Source organism: Lygodium microphyllum, chromosome 26, assembly GCF_053477565.2.
Source record: "Lygodium microphyllum isolate KBCC chromosome 26, Lygodium_microphyllum_v1.1.10, whole genome shotgun sequence".
NCBI classification, from domain to species: Eukaryota; Viridiplantae; Streptophyta; class Polypodiopsida; order Schizaeales; family Lygodiaceae; genus Lygodium; species Lygodium microphyllum.
In genome coordinates this window covers 3,573,783-3,594,089 of record NC_141160.1, presented here as the reverse complement: position 1 = coordinate 3,594,089, position 20,307 = coordinate 3,573,783, and the positions used below count along the sequence as shown (strand labels likewise).

At 40.0% G+C, this 20,307-nt stretch overlaps 1 long non-coding RNA gene across 3 annotated transcripts; it reads right to left on the bottom strand.

Annotated features, from left to right (window-relative positions):
- Window positions 1-10,623: 10,623 nt before the first annotated feature.
- Window positions 10,624-16,781, bottom strand: LOC148012950 (uncharacterized). Of its 3 annotated transcripts, none has more exons than XR_015688886.1 (3): window positions 16,453-16,741; window positions 14,961-16,169; window positions 10,624-10,638 (listed from the first exon to the last, which is right to left on the bottom strand). It is a non-coding gene; the product is annotated as an uncharacterized LOC148012950 (long non-coding RNA). The 3 variants fall into 3 exon arrangements; XR_015688887.1 differs by having other exon boundaries at window positions 10,627-10,641; XR_015688885.1 differs by lacking the exon at window positions 10,624-10,638 and having other exon boundaries at window positions 15,907-16,169; window positions 16,453-16,781.
- Between the last annotated feature and the right edge of the window lie 3,526 nt (window positions 16,782-20,307).

Sequence of the window (20,307 nt, the reverse complement as noted above, 5' to 3'; positions counted from 1 at the left end):
TCTGGTACATCTTCAAGCATGCGTAGCTGGAGAAGTGCATTCCAAAAACACTCTGTATACTGAGGTATAGGCTCACGATCCCGTTGCTGGAGAAGATCCCATTGCTTGATAGCTTTCTCATGGAATTGCGGTGGAAGGAAATTTTGCATGAACTTCTTCTTGAAATCTTCCCAAGTAGCACGACAATCTATGCTCTTGCATACTATAGTCCACCAAAGTGATGCTCTATCTACTAAATGATTAGTAACACACTTGATTTTATCTTTTTCTGCATAGGTTTCCTCATGGAAATAGTCATCAAACTGACTAATGAATGCTAGAACAGTCTTTCCTTCTCGTATGCCATTGAAAGTACGAAATTTGAAACTTCTTTTACTTATCTTTGATTCCTTGCGAATGGTTTGAGCTTCAAAAGTTGCGTTGATGGTACGTCGAATTAGATCTTTAGCTTGAGGTTCTTCTTTATCGGTAGACGCTCTTTGTAATTTTGCCAGTTGCGCTTGCAACGCTTGCCTAGCCCTTCGTTCTTCTTCCAATTGCATCATGATTAAGTCCAGCTTTTGCTCCATTGTAGGTTCAGGTAGGTCGTCTTCAGCCATAAGATCATCCATATGTGGTTCCGTCATCCTGTAAAACTCAAAAGACCTTTCTCACTCAAAATCAGGTTAGTAGGATGAGCGTAGCTCAAGTTCGGGGTTACAAGGCTTATGTGTTTTGGGATATATCTTTCTCAATCTTCAGAAAATCTACGATTTTTCCTTCTTCGTATGCTGAAAATGCTTCAGCAAACCTGCGTATGGGTAGAGTACCTTCCAATGAACAACTTTATAGTTCGGAGTTTCTGCGCAGGAACAGTCCTTCTAGGAGTTTTGAGTACAAGTCAGTTCTGACTCCAGTTGACTAGTCTGACTTGCAGAGTTGCAGACTTATGTGACTTGCAGAGTTGCAGACTTGCAAAACTTAGTCGATTTATGAAACTTGTGGAACTTGATCAGAAATTACTTGTAGAACTTGACTTCTGTGGTATGTGGCCTGAAGTTGTTGACTTGCAGAGATGACTTGTCTTAAGTAGACTAAGCTTAATGGATTAAGCTTAAGGAAGTTTAATCGGCGAATTTCGTGGGGGGGGCCATTTTGATCCGTCACGGAAAAAAGGACATACTCCTAGACCTCCCAGACCGATTTCGTGGAGCTTTTAAGCTTCTTTAAAACTTATAAGCTTACTATTAAGCTTTTTGAAAGAATGAGCTATGGAAATAATAAAGCTTATCTCTGGTTGTCCACGACTTGATGAAGGAGATGAAGGAGTGGTCCTCCGCCTGTATAGCCCAGTCCTTCGGGATCTAATGACAGAAACAGGGGTTCTTGATCGCTAGAAGTCTGCCTATATTGACGGTTCGCGATGAGATTGACCGTAGAGCCCGATCGTTCCAGGAGCTCCGCCTTCGCACGAGATGGGTAGCGATTGGAAGCTCTTGATCTCAGCTCCGCTCTGATACCACTGGTGCGCAGATCGGTCGCTGTATGCTCACGTAGTGAATCCCGGAAGGTCCCAAAGAACAATGAACTCTACTTTTTGCACAAGTTACAAGGTAAAAAGCATGAACGACAAGAGCAAGAGACCAATTGGGTGCAATCTCCCCCCATGCCTTGTGTGAGCGCTTCACAAAGCATGTATTTTATGTATATTTCTTCTTCATGCTCAATAATAGCCCAATTTACAAAAATATATCAAGCTTTTAGCTTTTGAGTTTGCTTTTACAAAAATAGGAATAAAGCTAATGGACGGTGCCCAAAGAGTCTGGCACGCCCAATACAATGTCCAAATAGAAATAACATAACCGTGCGCATGGGCGCATACAAAATAATAATAAATAATCGATGCCTCAATAGACATGACAAAATATAGGCGTGGCGCCTATCAAAATATAATCCATAGATCGAATACTCGCTATCCACCAATGCTTTCCTCCGCCACTGCTGCTATCTCTACACATCAACTGAAGCATTCACAATCGTTAGTAAAATAATACAATTAAACCGACAAAAGTGAATACCTAGCAGCCTTCAGCTACATAAATAAATCAATTGGTTAGAAATAAATCCTAACCTTAATTTATTACGAGTGCGTACTCTAAACTCATAAACGTTTATTAATTTAATATGCATTTTGCGGAATCACCCGCTATGGAATCACCCATGTACACACTAAATTAATGAAACGCCCGAAAAGGACAGGCGTCCCCATCAACTTCTCGCACAAAGAATCCACTTTGTGTATGAGCCCCAGTCATCAAAGTTTACGGAATCCACCGTGGCACGGAATCCACCGTGAAATATGCCTCCTGGCATCATGGACACTGGATCCTTCGTCAATATCATGAGTTCAAATTTAATGGAGAGGTTAGGTCTAGAGATCCAAAAAGACGCCTCCACACTTACTAGGATGGCTAATGATAGTCTAAGAAAACCGAAAGGTTGCATCACTAAAGTCCACATTACAGTTGCGAGCGTGGAATACTATCTCGGCTTTAGGGTGATAAGGTTTGCAAGACATCCTAGCTATCCAGTTTTTCTAGGCAGACCATGGACTCTACGGACAGACTATCAAGTTGATATACCTGTTGGTCGAGTGATTCTAGGTCGAGGTGCCCATCAGGTAATAGTGGATGCTTACCTCGAGTCTCCTCAGAGTGAGAGAGCTTCATTATCCTTCATTGAACTAGAAACAATAGATGATCCATTTGGTAGTGAGACGTCATCAAGCGATGGATCTAAAGAAGGGTCCATTACAGAGGATATTTATTAGATAACCTTGAATGAGCTGATAGAGCCTCAAGATCAAATAAGAGATGTAGACGTTATTGAGTTGGACCTTGGCACGCCTAATGATTCGCGGCCAATCAAATTAGGTTCCATGCTCAGTTCGAAAGAGAGAGAGGACTATGTGTTCCTGATTCAGAAGTTCCATGACATATTTGCTTGGACTTAGGGGTATTCCTCCCAGTCTGGCTGTGCATACCATTCCTATAAAGGAAGGTACCCGCCTTGTATGTTACAAAGTAAGACATATGCCTTTTGAACTAAGGGACAGGCTGTTTAAAGAGCTTCAGAAGTTGTGGAAGGTGGGTTTGATCTTTCCAGTTCAGCATACTGAATGTGTTCACGAGTTGTGATTAGAAAGAAGAAGAATAGTCAAATCCGTTTTTGTATAGACTTTAGAGAGCTAAATAAATAGGCTGTTAAAGATTACTACCCATTGCCATTTATTGACCAAATTTTGGATCAATTGGCAAGTAGGGAAATATATTAGTTCATGGATTGCTTTGTAGGGTATAACCAAATGGCGATTGTTGAGCAAGACAAGCGGAAAATGACATTTGTCACTATCTTCGGTACCTTTGCGTACCATGTGATGGCATTTAGGTCATGTAATGCACCTAGTTTGTGGCAAAGAAAAACGGACAAGACCTTTGGTGACATCTCCCCAAAGGAGTTCAAAGTATTCATTGATGACCTAGGGGTAGCCACCATAAGAGAAAGGCGGTTGATTATTTTGTGGAAGTGTTTTGAGCGTTGCAAACAATTTTGCATAGCTCTCAACCCACAGAAGTTTGTCTTTGGAGTGCCTTATGGGCTATTGTTAGGCTATATGGTCAGTTCGGTAGGGATTGCGATTGACCTTGAAAAGATCAAGGTCATAGTTGCCATGAGTCCGCCACGTACTCCAAAGGAAATGCATAGCTTTCTGTCATCGGTAGGGTATTATCGGAGGTTTATCAATGCCCTAGCAGAAAGAACATTGCCACTAACAAACCTATTGTCCTTTAATTGTTAGTTTGCATGGAGTGATGCTTGCAAAGTATCTTTTGATTATGTGAAGTAGGAGCTTGCCAAAGCATCTGTTTTAAAAGCACCTAAAAGGGCCGAAATATTCTATATATTTTCAGGAGCAACCACGTATAGTATCAGTTGTTTCTTATCCCAAATTTGGGAGGAGAAGTGGTACCATCTGATAGCTTTTGCTAGTCAGAAGTTGGGTATATTAGAGATTAACTACACATATATGGAGAAGTTGTGCCTTGTGATGGTATTTGCGACCAAAAATTTCAGGCACAACATTCTTTATGAGAATGTGGTTTTTTATACGAAGATGGAAGGACTTCGATTGTTGTTGAATAAGTTACAGCCGCCTGATTGTTTAGCAAAGTGGCTAATCAATCTGCAGGAATTTGATTACCTGATTAAGAGCAACCCGCTGAAGCTATAGGGCATTGTAGAGTGTCTTGTGGACCTTGGAGAGCCAAAAGAGGTCTCGGCTGAAGGAAGTGACATGGAAACCTTGTTCAAGATTGATACGGCATCTATTCCCTCCTGGTATGCTGCTATAACACACTATCTTTCTACGGGAAAGACTGGAGCTACTTTATCAAAATTGGAGAAGAGGAAAATTAAATAGTAGGCATTGAAATTTTCCATGATCGCAGGAACACTATATTGATAGGGTGTTGATAATAGCTATCGCCGTTGTGTGATTCCTGACGATGTTCCATTTATACTAGAAGAGTGCCATGACTCCACTTGTGGAGGGCACTTTGCTGGGCGGTTGACAGCATAGAAGGCTTTAAGAGCTGGGTATTGGTGGCCGTTCATCTTGTAGGATTCATTTGACTATGTCAAGAGATGTGATACATGTCAAAGACATGACAGTAGAGAGAATAGGAAGCGTCCACTTACGCCGATTATGGCTACCCTTCCATCTGAGAAGTGGGGCATCGATTTTGTGGGACCTATTACCCCGTCGTCTACTACTTAGAAAATATATATTATAGTAGCAACTGATTACTTTACAAAGTGGTCAAAAGCATGGGCGACGAGGCAGGACAATGCAAAAGAGATTGTCAATTTCCTACTTGAGTAGATCATCTGTCGTTTTTGTCCACCAAAGGAAATAGTATTGGACCATGGAACCCATTTTTTGAACAAGGTGATTAAAATCCTGACTAAAGCATGGAAAATTAAGCATAATAAGATGACCCACTATGATCCGCAAGCAAATGGATAAGTTGAAAGTACCAATCAGTAGCTTGTGGGTATCCTATCCAAAATAGTCTCTGAAAAGAAGCGGGACTGGGATACAAAATTATATGTGGTGGTTTGGGCATATAACACAACGTTTAAGCGAGCCATTGGCCACATCCCATTCAAATTAGTTTATGGGGAGGAGTGTGTCTTGCCCTTAGAAATTGAGTTTCCGACCATAAGATTCACAATCAATCATTCTTTAGGTGATGAAGATGCCCTATTTGAGCAGTTTATGAATATAGCCCACTTGGATGAACTTAAATTGTAGAGTCTGTTGCACTAGGAGGTGGCTAAATGTCGGATGAAGCGGTTGCATGATCTAAAAGCAAAGAAATATACCTCTAAGAAAGGATAGTTAGTTCTATACTACGATGTGCATAGGGAGCTATTTCCAGGAAAGCTGGAACCTAGATGGGATGGCCCTTACAAGATAGTTCGGTTAGGTAAAAATAAGTCAACGGCTTTATTAACTGATCTACAAGGAGTGGAATTTAAGAATAAGGTTAATCTTAATAAGATTAAACCTTATTATTTCTGAATATGCTAACACACTAAATGCATTGTAGGTGTATGCTAGGGTTGATTTGAGACCTCCAGGAGAGCTTAAACTAGTTGATGGGGTGGTTAATCCCTTATTTGGAGCACCCATATCTCGAGCAATGATATCATCAGGAGAGGCTTATTTGGTGGAGCAAAGCATACAAAGTGATTGAGCATGAAGACGGTGCCTTTGCGTGGGAGATCAAACTTTTTTGCCATCACTGTTTACAAATTTTGACAAGCATCCCTATTGAGTTTAATGAAGAAGGTGGGATGGAGCCGTCGGTTCATCCTCTCAATATGTTGGATTTTGACTATCATAATTACGAATAGGGGAGTTCTTGATGGCTAGTTGTATAAACCCATTATGGACGTACACGGTATACTTTGATGGAGCGTCCCGGGGGTCTAATAAAAAAGGGAGTGTTGGAGTAGTTATTTGAGATCCCCGTCATAGGGTTGCAATGAAATTAGCTGTTTATCTTAGGGTAGGATTCACAAACAACATGGCAAAGTATAAAGCCTTGATTATGGGACTGAATATTACAAAGAAAGGTGGTATTTGGCAGTTTTTGGTAAAGGGGGATTCCCAACTGATCTTAAATCAACTCAATGGAACATATACAGTCCGAAATCCCATCCTTTGTATATATCATCGCACTGTTATAACCCTACTTGATGAATTTGAGAGCGTATCTCTTCAACTCATTCCACGTTATTGGAATCAGTTTGCAGATTCCTTAGCAAATTTTTCTTATGAAGAGGACATCTTCTTCAACTGTGATCCTAGTCTGGATGTCACTCTTGATAACAAGACGGGACCTAGTTGCTTGTGGGGAATGTTATCAGATCGTGCGTTATATGACAGGGGATGGTTGATATGGGTAATGCAAAGAGTGGCCAAGACCCATCTACCACTATTATCCTGGACCCATAGGTTGATCAGACGACATGTTATGCATACGCCTCTTGCTATATATGTAGGAGGTATGAGTCACAACTTGATGCGTTTAGTTTAGGGCTGAGAACCCTATTTCTCTCCTTGGAATGGAGTGTATTTTCATATATCCATCATCTTCCAAGGAGGAAGCTATATGAGCTAGTTTGCTTAATTTTTTTAGGCCAAGAGGGCTAGTTGTTTTAAGGTTTTAATGATCTACTTCCTTAGGCCAGGAGGACCAGTTAGTTTTGTCATGTCATGTTTGATTTCTTTAGGCCAAGAGGGCCAACTAGTTTGCAGTGAAATGTGCCATTTCTTTAGGTCAAGAGGACCCTATGTTTGGTTGGTGGAGGTTCAGTTAATGGTTTTTTGTTGTAATGATTGCATCATACAAGTTGACGAAGTCGCTAGAGGGAGCCTTTGCTAGGAAGGAGCTTCTTGTGGCCATTCTAGGTGGTTTAATCCCCTTTTCGAGTCTTTTTCCTTAAGCAATTAATGATATATATGCATGTACGGGTTAGTTTCTTTTGTTTGTTGGGGACCAGCACTTGAGGCATGAAGTCCCAGGTTTAGGCTCTGTATGTCTAGGGGAGGTCTGAGTAGTCATTGTCTCTTGCAAAGGTATTACCAGGCATTGAAAGACTTGTTTTAGAAGGCAAATTTATTGACCCTATTTTGCTCACTTGCTAGGCAACCATTCTAGGAGTTTCTATTAGTTGTCAGACAGTTAGAGAAGCCTACTAAAATAATGATGGAAAGAGGCAAAACCCTAAATATCTGAAAGACAATACATGAATATACAGAGGTATGTAAAAACGGGTTCTAACCCCTATAAAAATAGAAAAGGAAAGAAAGAAAATCCTTGAGTTGTTCTTTATCGCCTTGCGAAGGCCTCGTAGGTTCCTAGGGATGAGATAAGACCCGGGGCCGATTCCTTGTCTTTCAAGGGGTGGTGTCTAGTTGAAAAACAAAGAATACAAGAAGGTTGGAGCGAAAATAAAAGTGAGCATTAGAAAAGGGTTCTGTGTCACCCTTCTATGGCTTGGTAGGTTCTTGGGTGCCAAGACAGGACCTGAGGCCGATGCCCTATTCTCCTTGGGTCACTATGCTCAGCTCCCTCCTTTTTACATACCCGAGTATGGAAAATAAGAGGCTAAAAGAGCAATGTGCTAAAAGAAACTATTTCTTGATCAGGCATAGGAGTTCTCGCCTAGTAGAAGCTCCTAGTTAAGTTACCCTTAGTTAGGTAGGTAGTTCAGACCACCACTTAGGATGATCTCTTTGATAGTTCTTTTTAGCTTGGCTATGTTGCAGCAGTTGGTTAGTGACTAGCTTGGATTTTCTACCAGATTATGCTAGGTCTACTCCTTGTGTATTTCATGCCTTGGTTTTGACAGGGGGTAGGGTGAGAGCTGTGTTGTGCTTTGATGTGTATCTTTTTTATATTAGCTTCATGCTCTTTGTGGTTGTGTTTATGTGCAGATCTGTTCGTGAGATTTGATGGGCTGAGTTGCCCTATCCCGTGGTCACCAATGACAGATGATTTTTTATGCCGATAAGTGCTTAAAAATACAAAAATTTCCAAATTTTAGGGGAAAAATAGACTTCGTCAAAGGCAGCGATTTTAAGCGGCACTGTCCAAAAGTGGTTAAAAGACGCACTAGATGACACTTGGTGAATTTCCATAATTTTTTGGCATGCCAGATGAGACTTGGGAGATGCCCAGCAGTGCAGGACATCAAGACGGACTGTCGAGATTTTTCAGGCTTCGAATCGGGTACCGAATGTAGAAATGGCAGTGCCCGGGAGGCCAAGGCCCAAGGTCAAGTGAGAAAGGACTTAAGAGAGCCCTAAAGATATGCCTTTTGGGGGCTCCCAAAAAATCAAAATCATGGGGGGGGAAGGGGCATCCATATTTTTTGTGTGCAGAGAATGAGGGCGCCATGAATCCATTTGATGAAGAGGAGGGGCTATGGCACTTCAATGCAACCCCCCCAACTAATTTGATGAATGAACTACACTCTATCTTCACTCTCCATCACCACCTTAGGCTTCAAAGATGGATACCTAGTTGTGGAGATGCAATTTCAATCTTTCTCTCTCCTCTCTCTCTCTCTCCTGCATAGAGGCACTTCATGTGGCAAGAATCAAGAAGAGAATCAGGTGATGGATGCTTGTCTGGGAGGCACAGGATTGTTCCAAGAGGTTGAGAAAGCTGACGGCTGAAGATCTATGCTGAAATCCATGGTTGGTTAGTCGATACACAGTCTCGATTAAGTATTCCAAATACCCAAAACACGCAAAAAGATGGTATGCTCTATTTTATGAAAGCTTTTTTCTTATTTTTTATCGTTCATAGTCTAAATGGCGTGTACATGGGCTGAAATTTTATTTGAATGTTCCATGCATTATTTTTTAGGGCTGCAATCATTGTTATGCAGAACCCATATTGATTTACAACAATTATAAATTTTCAAAACCCGAAAAAACACTAATTTTGATGAAAATTGATAGTTTCTTTGATTTTGAGTGGAAAAAAATGAGTGGACATGGGATACAATAAAGAAAAATGCTGAGTTTTAGTTCCAATGATTAGTCATCAGAAAAAAACCAAAAACACATATTTTCTATTAAAAATAAATAGGGAAAATAGAGAAAATGGGAAAAAATAGGTTTCTTGCGTTCGAAAAAAAAGAAAAAATGAGACCTATGTATGTGAATGTTTGACATGGCTGAAGCATGAGGAAAAAAAGAAAAAATGAGACCTATGTATGTGAATGTTTGACAGGGCCGAAGCATGAGGTTAAGCCTCAGTTTGGCCCTTGTCCTTTGTGTTAAAGTGTGTATTTATTGCTTTTACATACAAAAAAATGACATAAAAGAACCTCTACACCTATGCACCGCAGCAAAATTTAAATGATGAGAGGGAGGTTGATGTTATACAATAGTTTAAGCGCTGAAATGTTACAAATTTTGATTGTTCTCTTCATGCATAAAATTTAGAATGCAGTTTATTTTAAAATAATGGATCTAGCAGCACGAGGTTTGCCTTGGTGCTAGGCTCCTACAGCGAAGCATTGCGTATTAGCAGAATTTCATAAAAAGGACTAATTTGCACAACACATCGATTGATTTTAAACCATAATTATTTGTGAATGATAAAGCATTCCCCATTGCATGAATCATACACATGGTATCTATTCCTGGCATGCATAGCAATTGGTTGAAGTATAAATGACCCACGCTGGAGAGAGTAAGGCACCCAAGTTGTAGGTCTAGATGGTGGGTCCAAGGGGACAAGTGAGGACCGGTACATTCCTGAAACAATATAATATTGGGACCAAGAGCGGACTCTATTACGTATGTGTTATATGTGTGTGACGCATCGAGGGGCCAATCCCCAAGGTGTAGGAGGAGGGTCGCAATGCGGCCATGGCAATTAGCCAAGGGGTGCCTCGTATGTTGTTCTACATGGTTAATTACACCCATGTGTAGGGTCTCCCTCTAAGGAGTCTAAGAAGGTTAAGAGTTGGACTATAAACACGATACAAACACGAAATGTACATACGATGGTAGGGCAATGTGTCCTGTAGACGCTCCTAACCATGAGGCCGTGGGGTTGTCTTGTGCATGTTAGAGGTCCGGCTAGTGCTATAGTGAGTGCCAACCCATTTTAGGTCCCATCATAATTCACAACCAAAAAAAAAGTTTATACATGTCATACATGTTCCAAAAATTCCTAGACATCTGCTTGTACATGTAAAAGTCCATACATGATCATACAGCACAAACTCGTGTATATATATAAAGTATAAGTATTATAAATCTTCTCATTGGTTGCAGACAGCCAAGACACTGACAACCAAGGTGTACTTTAGCTTAAGAATGTCCTCAAATCACTTCATACATTTGCTATTGTGTCTAAGGATTGATACATGACCATGTTGGCATCCATAAACTCTGTCTTCAAGAAGCAATATCATATAATGCATTTACTGTGTGTAACCAGCCAAGTAGATGCCAATGCATTTGTTTCCAACTTCAACCTTTAGCATTCAGTAGCCTCAAATACTCTTCTTAATCCACCAGACATTCAGAAGACATATGCCAGGTTATACAAATGTCAGAAGCCTTCTAATGTCATGTATTGCTTTAGTAAAAGACAATGTTTTCTGTCCACAGTAAATGAACATTTTCAGCATGTGAAAAATTTCAAGATTTGATTATTTTAGCAAAAAATTCTAGCTTAAAGGCATAAAATCAAATCCATATGTCCTCCTTGAATATATCTATGCTCTAATGATGCTTCTAGGTATGTTAGAGAGTTCCAAGATCATGTCAGAGATACATACATGTTGTATATTATCTATATACAATAGACAATATTCAATTCTAGACATGTAACCAATTGTTCAAGCTCACATATCATCTCCCGACCAAGAAATAGCATATCAAGACATCAAAGGTCCTTCCAAGAAGAATTTCCAAGCAATATATAGCCTAGTAAGTATTTGTTGAGTTTGTTGGCAGCCAAGGAGACTCCCTCAGCATCAGGCGCAAGCACACAGACTAGTATGATGATAACAGCAGCAGCTCCACAATGAATTGATGACCAATGCTTGCTCTTGAGTTCTCACTAAAGCCTCCACAATTCTCCAAACAAGTCACAAACAACCTCTTGAGCAATGGAAAACCAAATGATGCAATGCATACCTTCAACAAGAGCAATGATAGTCATCCCCTCTTATGAAGAACCCTGAATCTTCAAGTTCCAAGTCTGCTTCACAAATGCTATCCACCACAGAGCCCATTCATGGCTCTGATACCATGTTAAAGGAGAGAATAGAGTATGCAACTCCTCTCTATTGGTTGAAATATCTGTCTCTCTCCTTCAACAAAATTGCACATTTCCTTCCTTATATCACATCAATGCCCTAACAAAGCAAGGTGGAAAAGCACTAGAAGAAGAGAATTCTCTTCAACCTCAATGGAAGAAGTTTAACTACTGAAGAGCCTTACTCTCAAGCCATCTAGATATGACACATATTATCCAACTAATAATGGCATCTTAAGAATCTCCTTTAAGTGTAATTCTAGCTAGCCATAATTCTTTCTCCATCTATTTGTCAACAATACAACTATGAGGAACCATAACAACTATCTTCTAACTAAGAAATACCTTATTATTCAAGTGCATGCATGTAATATATGCACCATAACCTATACATGGTTGGGGCTCTCAAGTATGGGACAACACTTCAGGCTTGCCTGTCGACCCATCTCCCAAACTAACACAATATGTCTTGTGCACAAAAACAATACTAGTACTATCCCCTAGGGACAACACAAAAGGTTTTTTAATTGCAAGTACTAAAGATTCCAAGGATCAACATGCAATTAGCTGTTCTTCAAGGTTTTCCATTCCACTACTTCTAATCTGTGACTTGCCAAGCAAGCTTACTAGGAGAATAATCACTATCAAACCCACCAAGAGAATCCCACCAACTTCAATAGCTAGGACACCTACCACCACTCTAACAACAACTTATAACTAGAAGCTTCTATGCCACCAACACTTTGAAGAATTCCTCCAAGGTGACACACAATTGTCCTCAACATCCATATCTTTAGTGCAAGTTGAAGCCTACCACCTACAACAAAGACTGCCATGGCACTAGCACTCTAGAAGGGAGATACTATTAACCATAGGAAGTACATGGCATGCAAAGTGTAAGCAAGAATGAGAAAACATGAGAAGGAGCCAAAATTTCTGAAAATAGTCTTTGGATTACTAACCACAATATAATGTGATAAAGCACATGCACATTTGAATAGCTAAAACTTTTGAAAATAGTCTTTGGATTATTAATCACAATATAACATGCACATTTGAATAGCGAAATGGTTGCAACACTTATATTGATTAAGCATGTAAATCCGCAAGCTCAGGCATTATCTCATGTGCATTGTAATGATAGCATAGGCTCCCATGGAAAAACCACAAAGGTTGTAGTTCATTCTAACCATAGGAAAAGCATGCAATAAGAGATAACTAGTCTTGAGGCCCTAAAGTGGGATGGATACCCAAGAGCGATGGGAAAACCCTAACACTAGAAATCATGTATAAAAAGGATGAGAATGAATAGAACAACCTATTCATGTATATGCAAAATTTGTGCACTTGCCTTCTTACTTTCATTGTGAGAGAGTGAGTGAGAGTGAGAGTGAGAGAGTGAGGGTGAAGGATCAAGAGGGTGAAACTCTACTCATCTTCTCTCCTAGCAATCTCTCTTCCTATACCCATCCTTCTCTTTTGCATGTGGAAGTCATAGAGGATTGAGAGTCGAAAGAGCACTCACTTGGATTGTGGAGTGTGCAAAGCCCATCCTTCATGGGATTGAAGGAAGGCCGTGCAATTCACTGCAAACAAATGCTTACGTTCGTGTGTGAGAGACTATGTGAGAGGTGATTATTCAATTCTCATGTGTCAAAGATGTTAAAGGCATCTCTAGTTGCTAGCCCACCAAAGTCTTGGGGATGTTTGATGACCTAGCATTAGATTTTCATGTTTGGGTGCTTCAAGTTGGATGTATGGCCACCCTTCCTTGGGTGCCACTGCTAAATTTCTTCTATGTTCATTGTTGCTATTTCTTATACCTCTCTCAATCACTTCATATCTATTCATTATTGAGTTGTTGGGTCTTCCATCGTCCTTTTCGAAGAAATTTTTATTATACTTTGTGTCTTCTTTAACAGTTATTTCTTAACTCAACAGTTAAAGTTCCACCAACATCTTTCGAGATCATTCTAACTTTCCATTAGGATAGTGTAAAATTCCTAACCAATTCATAACACAGACCACTGATTTAATTGAAAGCTTCCTTTAAAAAAGAACCGTTTATTTCTAATAACTACATATTTTTCGTATTCTTTCGTTAACTTTCAAGTAACCTCCATTATTTTAGCACATTGCTCAAATGATTTTTTTTTCCAAAATCTTCAATATATGACAAAATCAGGTCCTACTTACAAAAATATACCCCTGCAGTAGAAATGGCAAGAGGCAAAACTAGCATCATTTCAACATACAATTTGGTCAAAACAACCATCTTTTAGAGTTTCCTAATCTAAGGAAGGATTAGCCACTTATCCATCTTCTTTTTGCGTTAAAAAACTGGCACAATATCTCTATGGCTACCTATAATAGAGGGTACAAAGTGGAGGAAAAGAAATTCATAAAACCATAGTTCAAGCTTCTATAACTTCTTCAAAGTCTAGAGAACATCAAGCTAGTATGCCTGTAATATTTGAGAAGGTTGCAAACTTCATCTTCAACACATTATGGCTATGAAAGTCCTCCTTCAATTGGTCTTGCAACATCTTACATTCTATGACTTGAGGTTTCTTCACCTCTCTTTCTACCCTCATGAACTCTTCATCAAAATCATTAAACAAAGCTTATCATGTTTAGACAAAATTGAAAAGAAAGAAGGCAACCCAATAGCTCATCTTGTTTACTCCCAATGGAAAAGAAAACACGAATAGCAGACGCTCATTCTCCATTTAGGTATTGTAGGGAAAGAGGAAGAAACAAAAGCCTTGCTCCAACACAATAGTATTAACCCCTTGCTCATAGTCGTCTCTCCACTCTTCACACCACTACTCTTTGATAGTGTTGCTAATTACTACTCAATACCATTTCTCATCCCTTCCCAACCCTAGAAGCTATGTTAGCATGCTTAGGGAGCTCATGGGCTATTCTACATGTCCTTCATGTTGATTATCTAGCTCATACAGAATTGCGATACCCTCATCGGCTCCCCACATACCTGTTAATTCAATCCAACCTAGATTGATGATCAGAACTACCAAATATGGCTTATAAGAATCATACCAAAGCCAAGTGTATTCATCACATGAAAAACATGTTAATTAGTTTTTATCAGTAGCCTTATAAGGGTCTTTCATATTTTCACATTTATCCTTATGTAATCCTCCTTCATGTGTTTGTGAAGGCTGGCTTTATTTGAAGATGATAAAAGCATGTTCCCATGGTTTATGTCTCCTTCCACTTGTGCATCTCAAAAGGTTGTCCTTCCACTAATCCTACAAGCACTTGGACTTGGCCATGGTACAAAACATACATAGCTCAAGACGTAGACATAGCCCATTAGCGCATAATCCAAAATTGAAGTAAAGAATATCATCATCATCATTTAAGTGTTGGGAAATAGACTTGTGCCACTAAGATATTAGTGTCCATCCATGGAAAGTGGCAATCTCTTTACCAACAACAAACATGAGTGTCAATAGCTTTTGTCATAAACTACTATATAGTAAAAATAAAAAGTAAGACCATCAATAGTACATGACCTAGATCATAACTTCATCATACCCTTGTTTACTAGAGCTCTCCATGCCAACAATATGTATCAGGAGCATAGCATGGTTTTGCACAACTACATCCCAAGCTAACCATATGTAGCCTGCATGTTATAAAACAAAGATGCTCAATATATGAAAGGACACCAAGCCGTTTTACATGTAAACCAAAATATTGTTATTAGGCTTATTGTAGGATGCTGTTATCAAAATATTGTGTTTCATTTTGCAATCAAGTTGTTTTGCCACTCGATATGATGTAAACCAAGAGGGAGAGCTCCTGCTCAAGCACATGTAGTTTTCGCGTTTAATATGGGAATGGTTGAAAAACAATAGAAAGATGCTGAGTATTTTTCTATGTTTTCTCAATTTTCTATGAATAGTTACATTATGCCTCATCCAAAATATCTATCTTTTACCTATATTCAAGATTGAAGAATATATGTAAGATTGTAACGCAAAAAGATATGCTCCAAAGATGCTATTTTGCATCTACTACATTTCACACCTATTTGTATGCATAGAAACTATAAGCAACATAATATCAAGATTTTGATCTAGACTTTTATTTATATACTCTATTTATGTTTGCCTACATGTGTGTGTACGTGCATGTGCACACATGCATATAAGTTGTGGGGGTGGGGGGGTTGGTGTTCTATCTTCCACTACGTTTTTAATGCCATGTTCACATCCTTAATAGACTAACATGCACTACAAGGTATCAATGATTATAGTTTGACAACATGTACAGTAGTAAGCACAAGCTAATATAACAAGACTTATATGGATGAAAAACATGTGTACCTTAAACATCCAAACAATGTCTCTTTACATTTGTCAACGGTTGTTAACAGACTTCAAATAGATTCACACGTCGTTGCTTGCGTATCACAAAAGTGAAAAAGAAAGCGGAACCGCATACATGATCTCAACATATACATTCAAGACTTCAAATATGTAATAATGAGATAAAATCTCTAAGAAAACCATAAACTTAGTCAAGTTACATGAATATAATGCTGTAGCTTCTTGAGTCAATGACTCTAGGTCTAGCCTCTATGGCTTCATATGAGCGCCTTTATTTAATTTGGATAGTTGAAGGCCTTCTACATGATCACCATCCCATTAGTATATGCAGGTTCTATCTCTACCATGAAGATACATGGGGATAGGTCGGCCCTTGAACATACTCTGTAGTACGAGTATCTGCTTCATAAACCTGAGCAAAGAGAGACATTAGTGAATTGCAAACATGATTTAGTGAGTATCTGCTTCATAAACCTACTACTAAACTACTAGACTCGAATGCCTTGGACGTTAGAAGTTGAAAGATCATGGTGACATGTGCAACTTGCTGAGAGCAACTGTGGGAAAGTGCTAAGCAAATTTCAATGAAAATATTAGAAAGGGCCTAGAACAAGATCAAAGCGCATTAACCATATGTACACCACCAAGTACTGGCGCATACACTGCAGGAGAGGAGAGGGGAAGGCAACGCCTACCACAGGAGGTGGGGCGCAGGCCGGCTGCTGGTGGTGGTGGTTTGGGGGGTATTCTGGGGCACCACTCACTGAGTAGGACTGATACTCCTGGACATACCCCTCGCGATTGTAAGGGGGAGGCACGGCATGATGGTGGTGGCGCGATCCTTCATGCTCGTAACAGTGATGGTGCTGATCCTGGAAAGACATACTCTCTCTCTCTCTCTCTCTCTGTGTCTGTGTCTGTGTGTGTGTGTGTGGGTGGGTGGGTATTGTATTACAGACCTGTGCTTGCAGTTTGCTGCGACTCATGGGTCTATATATACATACACGTCGAGGGCTCGCATGTTACATGGTTATTCCCACACTATCACACACTGCCAACCACGCGTACTTTTGATTCCCTAACTTTACTTCCAAAAGCTGGGAATAATATCCTTCTAATCATCCGATATGAGAGCCGTCTTCCTTTTGATCACATCACACACACACACACACCCTCCCTAACAAACCCCCAACAAAAACACTTGTGTCGGTTGATTCATACCAAAATGTTAGCTTCATTCTACACGTGTAGTGTCATTGCATTTGCCAATTGATTCACCCAACATTCTAAATCACAGTTCTCAAGTAACAAAGTTACACAACATCTTACATGATCAAAGGACCAGATTATAGGGATGTTTGATCAAAGGTCAAAAAGAGCGGAAGTGTGATCAGAAGACTTTGGCACAATTCATACCTAGCACTGTGTGAGCAAGACTATGTAGACTTCCACACGACAACAGCACCACCTTCTTTATTCTCTCCTAGAGTGAAGAGCTGGGTGTGGACTTGCTTACAAGTTTCTACTGCCACCAAGGCATGTACGAGCGCGAAAACGAGTCATAAGGGAATTCTGGTTCATTACACGACATATTTGAATTATGAGCTCCTCATATGAGGATAAGGTATTTATGAGTAGCACATTTACCTAATAGGTCTCCATCTTAACACACCAAATGGTGGTGGAGTATAGTCAAATATCTAGAGACAAACCAAAGAGGGGGTTCCTGCATTGCCTACATGCCTACATGCATAGTAGAGCTATTACTACATATAAGGCCCTTATTTAGAGGGTGTATCATCACGCAAGTCCTGCCAAACTTCTTGGGGAGAGGTGTACATGGGGGCATGAGCAAAAAAGCAAATATGCAATTCTCTATTTAGCATATTAGTCGATGCCTCATTTAAAAAGCTTCAACAACTTTCTATATACGCAACCTTGGGTAAGTGAAGAGTATACCTTTACTTTTTACATACAAACGTATTTTTCTTTTATTGTTGTTTCAATATGCAAACTTTACTTTTGATTTTTCATAGTAGCTTGTATATGATTCAACATCTAGATGTTCATATGGCTTTCAACATGTGATACAACATCTCATCTCTAATATTCCCATAGCATATACTCATACCCCATTAGCCAAATTAGTAGGACGGGTACATGATCTCTTCATACGACATGTAGGTCATACCTCATCAATGAGACTAGTAGGATCAATGGACTTGCATGCTATTGAAAGGTGGAGCAAGGGTGAGATGAAAAGCAAAAGCAAGAGGATGCAAGGACTATGGAGGTTCAAGAAAGAGAGAGAGCAATATGGTATCTAGGAAGTTTAATAATCAAAATGTTCTCTTATTCTATTGTCATTGAAGAATAAAGAATAAAGTGACCATTATGGGTGGCCACCACTGGTAATGTATAAGTCTGCGAAAATTGTATACAAAGTAAATATAAGCAACTAGGCACATGTAGCCTTTGACCCCCAATAACCCCCCACTTAAAGGTGAATATGCATTAGTGGTGAGAGAACCCGGGGAGGCCAATCATAAATTTATGTATATATCATGTGGGCTCAACATAAGGGATTTTCAAAATTTTGCATATTTTTTTAAAATCATAAACATATGTACATATCATAGACGTAGAGCCAGAGACATCGCTCCAAAGATTGCTAAGAAAGGGAGTGCTAAGGTAGGAGAATACCCTAATTCGAGGCGCCAACTCGAAGCCATAGAAAAGGTCAAAGAGTGGGTGAGAGAAGACATGTTTAATCAACTTCTTCTCCATCTTGGACTTCCCCCATGCCTCCCTAATGATGGCCACAAGACCCCACCAAATCCCATGGTCAAGGTCTTGGAGGATGACGTCTTTCTTGCCCTAAAGGTTGGGGACTCTCCACCTGCGGGTCTTCCTCCTGTGGCCAATGCCTTTGCCAAAGTCTCAATGGTCTTCCACATGAAGTTATTCAGGTTCACTTCATTCAGAAACTTAGCCGCAATGCTTTCTAACATCAGCACATTGATCCTTCTCATCAATGCATCGTATCTTTGGCTAGAAAACAGGGCGTGCATCATTTTGGATTGCAACTAGACCTCTGGATCAAGGATATCTGCCAAGCTGATGCCATCGTAGTGTGGACCATTCCAAGCATGCTATATACATCCCTTTTTGGTCATCTTTCCACCTTGTTGGATAGGCCCAACATCCTATCCACCAACTCTGGGGTCAACTTCCACCTAGTGGGCGTCTTTTCATTGGCCCATCGTTACTGTGCTACAGTTCCTATTGAAGGTTTGGAGGAACTCCGCACACTTTTTGTAGTTGACGGCCTAGCCAACCTTTTCCACATACTTCTGAAACTTGCATTGGTTCACAATTCACCGTATGGCTTGCTCCTCCATGACCATATCCTCCAAATTCAAGATGCGCGTGAACTTGAATTGGTTGTAGGCCCTCATCTCCATTGAGAGGTTATACTTTTCTTGCTCTTCCTTTGAGAATGGAAATTTGCTAGTTTTTTCCTGTCCTACCATTGTAGGTGTCTGTCATGAAGTCACATCTCACCATTGGTATTCTTTAAAACAATTTCTTACAAAAAGACATGTAGAAAGTGGTTGTGCCCTTATGGAAAATTGAAATACTCAAGTACAGAAAGAGAATTTTCCTTCAAGCAGTCCATGAATTACAACCAATTTTATGACACTTTTCCTTAATCCCAAGTTTTTTTTAATCCATTCTTTTTTGCTAGTCTGTCTTTATGTTCCATACTTTATCCCCTCCCCCCCACGGGGGATTCACTATTAGTAATAAGAAGAATCACCTGCGTGTAAGAAATATATGAAAATACCCCTTATCTACCCCCTATTTATGGGACCTTACCTTATAAAATGTACCTTCCTTCCCTTAAATAACCCCCCTCCCTTACACTCACGTGGTACCATACGGTAAACCCTATGGACCCCTAGGGCTCCCCCCTTGGGAGATGAGAAGGATCCTTCCTAGGATTTGAAGGGTTAATGGTGTTGCACATGCTCATAGTGCTTCACTTTTACATGAGCCAAGCGTAGAAGTTCAGATTGTATTCCATATTAGCATAGTGGTCCATGTCAAAAGGTCAGATGCCTACACGAGTTATGTAGGTGAGAACATCCATTAGGAAATCACCAGATTCTATTCTACTGGAAATGTGTAGCTCCTTCTATGTCAAAATGTGATCTAAGTAGGGGTGATTCATTATGTGCTCTTCTAGGAGCCGGTTGCGAATGGTGGTCAACACCCTATAGGAGGTTAAAGCTACGTAAGTTGGATCGTATTTTGAGGTCTTGATTGCACGCCTTTGGTCAGGGTTGGTCATGTTTTGATAGCCCTATTGCTCCCATTGAAGTCTAAGAGCGTACCATTTTCGAAAGAAAGAGGAGTTGTTGTCAGCAAGCTATTTCAAGTCCTCAATTTTTTGGTCGGAAGCAATGACCGTGCCCTTGTCATAAGATGTAATAAGGTGTTGCTTGTGTGCTTGTTCACGGGAAATCTCCATGGCGATTAGTTCCTTA